Source organism: Phocoena phocoena, chromosome 12, assembly GCF_963924675.1.
Source record: "Phocoena phocoena chromosome 12, mPhoPho1.1, whole genome shotgun sequence".
In the NCBI taxonomy this organism is placed as follows: Eukaryota; Metazoa; Chordata; class Mammalia; order Artiodactyla; family Phocoenidae; genus Phocoena; species Phocoena phocoena.
The window spans coordinates 69143245-69150590 of NC_089230.1; positions in this window are offsets into that span (position 1 = coordinate 69143245).

Genomic DNA, 7346 nt, shown 5'->3' on the forward strand with positions numbered 1-7346 from the left:
TGTAAACATTTATTTTACCCAAAATAATAAGAAACTGTAAGAGATCAACTTTACGTCTCCATTTGCTGTGACTCTGCACCCGTATTGACCCTTATATCTGTCCTCACTGTCTCAGAGGAACACATGCCCTTCCCTAGGGCATTTACTTGAGGATTCCAGCAAAATGTGGCTCAAGCGATGGTCCTGGGACTTCAAACTGGATGAGGAGGGGCTAAAAATAATGAGAAAGTAGTGATGGTAGGCTGTGCTTATAGTGCTTATAGGCTGGCCTTGACCTCTCTTCAGAGCCATAGACCCTTATGTCTAACTGGCTCAGTCTCTGTATGTCCAAATCTGAGCTCTTTGTCTTCTACTCCAAGCCTTGTTCTTTTCTTTTATTCCCCAGTTTGTGACTCTACAAGGCATTCCTCTGCCTACATCTAACAAATTATCAAGTCTGGGAGATTTCAACTCCTACAATCTTGAGTCTTTCCACTTCTCTTTATTCCCACGACAAATGCTAATTCAACTCAATGTTATCTTTCACCTAGAATACCTCAAGCCTCCCAAGTGCTTCTTACTACCCTTTAATCTGTCTATGCCCAGCACTGCCACTAGAGGGCGCTTTCTACAATGTAAATCTGATCACGTAGGAAGTCGAAAAGTGATGGCTTCCATTGCCTTATGAATCGTCCTATGGCTTACAAGGTCCTTCATGACAGTCTCTGCTAATTGGTCCAGGTTTCTCTTTACTCCTTACTTCCTTGCACTTTATCTTCCAGCCCTACTAAAATTAATTCAGTTCGTTTAATAAAGCAGTACACTCTCTTCTAAGCCTATCTATTTAGTAATAAATGAATGAATACATACCATTTGTCTTTACTGATTGATAAATACATTGTACTTTATTCTCATGTGGGAAAATTTGTTTAAATTTACTTATTTTTTATACAAAAATGTTAACAGAAATTTAATTCTTAATAGCCTCAAACCAGAAACAATCCAAATATACAAAAACAGTTGAGTGCATAGACAGATTATATTGTATTTCTACAATAGAATGATACTCAGCAATGCAAAGACATGAACTACTGATACATTAAACAACCTGGATAAATCTCAAAAATATGCTGCTTGAAGGAAGCCAGACCAAAAGCATACACACCATATGATTCTTTTTATATGAAAATCTGGAAGGGACAATTCACATATACAGTGTTAGAAAGAGGGTCAATGGTTGCTGGGAGTTGGGGTAGGGTTGGAAATGGACTGGGAAAGGGCAAAAAAGACACCTTTGGAGGGGTAATGAAAATATCCTATATCTTGATTGTAATGAGACTTACACAGGTATATACATTTATCAAAGCCTATTGAATAGTATAGTTAAAATATGTGCATCTAATTATATGTATTTTATACACCAGTGAAATCATTTTTTAAAATAGATCTTTATTGGAGTATAATTGCTTCACAATACTGTGTTAGTTTCTGTTGTACACCAAAGTGAATCAGCCATATGCACACATATGTGCCCATATCCCCTCCCTCTTGAGCCTCCCTCCCATCCTCCCTTTCCCACCACTCTAGGTCATTGCAAAGCACCGACCTGATCTCCCTGTGCCATGCTGCTGCTTCCCACTAGGTAACTATTTTACATTCGGTAGTGTATATATGTCGATGCTACTCTCCCTTCACCCCAGCTTCCCCTCCCACCCCGTGTCCTCAAGTCCATTCTCAATGTCTACATCTTTATTCCTGCCCTTCAAATAGGTTCATCAGTAACACTTTTTTCTTTGGTTCCATATATATGTGTTAGCATATGATATATGTTTTTCTCTTTCTGACTTACTTCACTCTGTATGACAGACTCTAGGTCCATCCACCACACTACAAATAACTCAATTTCGTTTCTTTTAATGGCTGACTAATATTCCATTGTATGTATGTGCCACATCTTTATCCATTCATCTGTCAATGGACACTTAGGTTGCTTCCATGTCCTGGCTATTGAAAATAGTGCTGCAATGAACACTGTGGTGCATGTCTCTTTTTGAATTATGGTTTTCTCAGGGTATATGCCCAGTAGTGGGAATGCTGGGTCATATGGTAGTTCTATTTTTAGCTTTTTTAGGAACCTCCATACTTTTTTCCATAGTGGTTGTATCAATTTACATTCCCACCAACAGTGCAGGAGGGTTCCGTTTTCACCACACCCTTTCCAACATTTATTGTTTCTAGATGTTTTGATAATGGCCATTCTGACCAGCCTGAGGTGATATCTCATTGTAGTTTTGATTTGCATTTCTCTAATAACTAGTGATGTTGAGCATCTTTTCATGTGCCTCTTGGCCATCTGTATGTCTTCCTTGTTGAAATATCTATTTAGGTCTTCCACCCATGTTTTAACTGGATTGTTTGTTTTTTTGATATTGGGTTCCATGAACTGTTTGTGTATTTTGGAGATTAATCCTTTGTCTGTTGTTTCATTTGCAAATATTTTCTCCCATTCTGAGGGTTGTCTTTTTGTCTTGTTTATGGTTTCCTTTGCTGTGCAAAAAGAGTTCAATTAAGTCCCATTTGTTTATTTTTGTTTTTATTTCCATTACTCTAGGAGGTGGGTCAAAAAAGATCTTGCTGTGGTTTATGTCAAAGAGTGTTTTTCCTATGTTTTCCTCTAAGAGTTTTATAGTGTCTGGTCTTACACTTAGGTCTTTAATCCATTTAGATTTTTTTGTGTGTATGGTGTTGGGTAGTGTTCTCATTCATTCTTTTACATGTAGCTGTCCAGTTTTCCCAGCACCACTTATTGAAGAGGCTGTCTTTTCTCCATTGTATATTCTTGCGTCCTTTGTTGTAAATTAGGTGTCCATACGTGCGTGCGTGGGTTTATCTCTGGGCATTCTATCCTGTTCCATTGATCTCTATTTCTGTTTTTGTGCCAGTACCATATTGTCTTGATTACTGTAGCTTTGTAGTATAGTCTGAAGTTCGGGAGCCTGATTCCTCCAGGTCCATTTTTCTTTCTCAAGATTGCTTTGGTTATTCGGGGTCATTTGTGTTTCCATATTAATTGTGAAATTTTTTGTTCTAGTTCTGTGAAAAATGCCAGTGGTATTTTGATAGGGATTGCATTGAATCTATCGATTGCTTTGGGTAGTACAGCCATTTTCACTATATTGATTCTTCCAATCCAAGAACATGGTATATTTCTCCATCTGTTTATGTCAACTTTGATTTCTTTCATCAGTGTTTTATAGTTTTCTGAGTACAAGCCTTTCGCCTCCTTAGGTAGTTTTATTCCTAGGTATTTTATTCTTTATGTTGCAATGGTAAATGGGAGTATTTCCTTAATTTCTCTTTCTGATTTTTCATTGTTGGTGTATAGGAATGCCAGAGATTTCTGTGCATTAATGTTGTATTCTGCAACCTTACCAAATTCATTGATTAGTTCTAGTAGTTTTCTGGTGGCATCTTTAGGATTTTCTATGTATAGTATCATGTCATCTGCAAATCTGTGGCACTTTTACTTTTTCTTTTCCAATTTGATTCCTTTTATTTCTTTTTCTTCTCTGATTGCTGTGGCTAGGACTTCCAAAACTGTGTTGAATAAGAGTGGCCAGAGTGGACATCCTTGTCTTGTTCCTGATCCTAGTGGAAATGCTTTCTGTTTTTCACCACTGAGTATGATGCTTGCTGTGGGTTTGTAGTGTATGACCTTTATTATGTTGAGGTAGGTTCCCTCTATACCCATTTTTCTGGAGAGTTTTTATCATAAATCGGTGTTGAATTTTGTCAAAAGCTTTTTCTGCATCTACTGAGATGATTATATGGTTTTTATTCCTTAATTTGTTAATGTGGTGTATCACATTGACTGATTTGTGTATACCGAAGAATCCTTGCATCCTTGGGATAAATCCCACTTAATCATGGTGTATGATCCTTGTAATGGTTGTTGGATTCTGTTTGCTAGTATTTTGTTCAAGACTTTTGCATCTGTGTTCATCAGTGATATTGGTCTATAATTTTCTTTTTTTTGTGATATCTTTTTCTGGTTTTGGTATCAGGGTGATGGTAGCTTTGTAGAATGAATTTAGGAGTGTCCCTCCCTCTGCAATTTTTTGGAAGAGTTTGAGAAGGATTGGTGTTAGCTCTTCTCTAAATGTTTGATAGAATTCGCCTGTGAAGCTATCTGATTCTGGACTTTTGTTTGTTGGAAGATTTTAAATTAGTGTTTCAAGTTCATTACTTGTGATAGGTCTGTTTATATTTTCTAATTCTTCCTGGTTCAGTCTTGGAGAATTGTACCTTTCCAAGATTTTGTTCATTTCTTCATGGTTGTTCATTTTATTGGCATGTAGTTGTTTGTAGTAGTCACTTATAATCCTTTGTATTTTCTGTGGTGCCAGTTGTGATTTCTCCTTTTTCATTTCTAATTTTATTGATTTGCATCATCTCCCTTTTTTTTCTTGATGAGTCTGGCTAAGGATTTATCAATTTTGTTTATCTTCTCAAAGAACCAGCTATTTGTTTTATTGATCTTTGCTACTGTTTCTTTGTTTCTATTTATTTCTTCTCTGATCTTTATGATTTATTTCCTTCTACTGATTTTGGGTTATCTTTGTTCTTTTTTCTCGAGTTGTTTTAAGTGTAGGCTTAAATTGTTTATTTGAGATTTTTCTTGTTTCTTGAGATTGAATTGCTATAAACTTTTCCTCTTAGAACTGCTTTTGCTGCATCCCATAGGTTTTGGGTCGTCGTGTTTTCATTTTCATTTGTTTCTATGTACTTTTTAATTTCTTCTTTGATTTCTTCAGTGATCTCTTGGTTATTTAGTAGTGCACTATTTAACCTCCATGTATTTGGGGTTTTTACAATTTTTTTCCTGTAATTGATTTCCAGTCTCATAGCAATGTGAGATGCTTGATACGATTTCAATTCTCTTGAATTTTCTGAGGCTTGCTTTGTGACCCAAGATGTGATCTATCCTGGAGAGTGTTCTGTGTGCACTTGAGAAGAAAGTGTATTCTGCCACTTTTGGATGGAATGTTCTATAAATATCAGTTAAATCTATCTGGTTTATTGTGTGATTTAAAGCTTGTGTTTCCTTATTTATTTTCATTTTGGATGATCTGTCTGTTGGTGTAAGTGGGGTGTTAAAGTCCCCTACTCTTATTGTGTTACTGTTGATTTCTCCTTTCATGGCTGTTAGCACTTGCCTTATGTATTGAGGTGCTCCTGTGTTGGGTGCATAAACATATATAATTGTTATATCTTCTTCTTTGATTGATCCTTTGATCATTATGTAGTGTCCCTCCTTATCTCTTGTAACAGTCTTTATTTTAAAGTCTATTTTACTTGATACAAATATTGCTACTCCAGCTTTCTTTTGATTTCCATTTGCATGGAATATCTTTTTCCATCCCTTCACTTTCAGTCTGTTTGTGTCCCTACTTCTGAAGTGGGTCTTTGGTTGACAGCATATATATGGGACTTGTTTTGTATCAATTTAGCAAGCCTGTGTCTTTTCGTTGGGACATTTAATCTGTTTACATTCAAGGTTATTATCGATATGTATGTTCCTATTACCATTTTCTTAATTGTTTTGTGTTCGTTCTTGTGGGTCTTTTTCTTCTCTTGTGTTTCCTGCCTAGAGAAGTTTCTTTCACATTTGTTGTAAAGCTAGTTTGGTGGTGCTGAATTCTCTTAGCTTTTGCTCGTCTGAAAAGCTTTTGATTTATCTGTCAAATCTGAATGAGTTCCTTGTTGGGTAGAGTAATCTTGGTTGTAGGTTTTTCTCTTTCATCACTTTAAGTATATCCAGCCACTTCCTTCTGGCCTGCAGAGTTTCTGCTGAAAAATCAGTTGATAACCTTAGGGGAATTCCTTTGTATGTTATTTTTTGACTTTCCCTGGCTGCTTTTAATATGTTTTCTTCAAACTTAATTTTTGTTAGTTTGATTAATATGTGTCTTTGTGTGTTTTTCCTAGGGTTTATCCTGTATGGGACTCTCTGTACTTCCTGGACTTGGGTGACTATTTCCTTTCCCATGTTAGGGAAGTTTTCAACTATAATCTCTTCAAATATTTTCTCAGTCCCTTTCTTTTTCTCTTCTTCTGGGACCCCTATAATTTGAATGTTGGTGCATTTAGTGTTGTCCCAGAGGTCTCTGAGATTGTCTTCAATGCTTTTCATTGTTTTTTCTTTATTCTGCTCCTTGGCAGTTATTTCCACTATATTATCTTCCACCTCACTTATTCTTTCTTCTGCCTCAGTTATTCTGTTATTGATTCCTTCTAGTGTATTTTTCATTTCAGTTATTGTGTTGTTCATCTCTGTTTGTTCTTTAGTTCTTCTAGATCTTTGTTACACATTTCATGTATTTTCTCAATCCATGCCTCCATTCTATTTCCAAGATTCTGGATCATTTTTACGATCATTACTCTGAATTGTTTTTCAGGTAGATTGCCTATTTCCTCTTCATTTATTTGGTCTTGTAGGTTTTTACCTTGCTCCTTCATCTGTAACATTTTTGTTGTCTCTTTTTTTTTGAGTGGGATTGTGTTCCTGACTTACTGGCTGTTTGGCCTGAGGATTCCAACACTGGAGTTTGTAGGCTGTTTGATAGAGCTGGGTCTTGGTGCTGAGATGAGGACCTTTGTGAGACCTCCCTCCAATGAATATTCCTTGGGGTCTGAGGTTCTCTGTTAATCCCGTGGTTTGCACTTGGAGCTCCCACTGCAGGAGCTTTGGCCTGACCCCCCAGCTTGTGAACCAAGATCCTACAAGCCGTGTGTGGTGGCCAAAAAAAAAAAAAAGAGAGAACAATAACAAAGTAAAAAATAAAATTAGACTAGGATACTAACAGATATGTTAGAGAGAAATAAAAATAAAAATACAGATGAATCCACAACCAGAAGGTACAATAGTACCACAATAGTAAAAAAGAGAAGGGAGAAGAAAAAATAGAAAAGTGGGGAAAGGCCTTGGCTGTGGAGGGCAGGTCCTAAGCAAGGGCGAGGTTTGAGTGGTGGGTGGGACCAATGCTCAGGACCCACAGGGCTGGAAAAGGCCCTGAGGGCTGTGGGGGGTTGGGGCTTAGGCTGAACCGAACAGAAGGGGCCCAGGCGTGCCCCCCACCCCTGATCTCAGAGGGTGGGGGACCTCACCTGGGAGCCCAGCAGGCTTCCTGTGCTTGAGTGGGCGGGGCAAATGCCCTCCTCTCAGAGGGCCCCTCCTGCCTGCCTCTCCTCATCTCCCTGGACTCAGGGGCGCTGATCCTGTCTGACCTCCACTTCTCCTCTCCCCTCAGTACCCCCGTGTCCTACTGGTTCACTTGTGGTTCCTCTCGTCTCCTTGGGCATCAGTG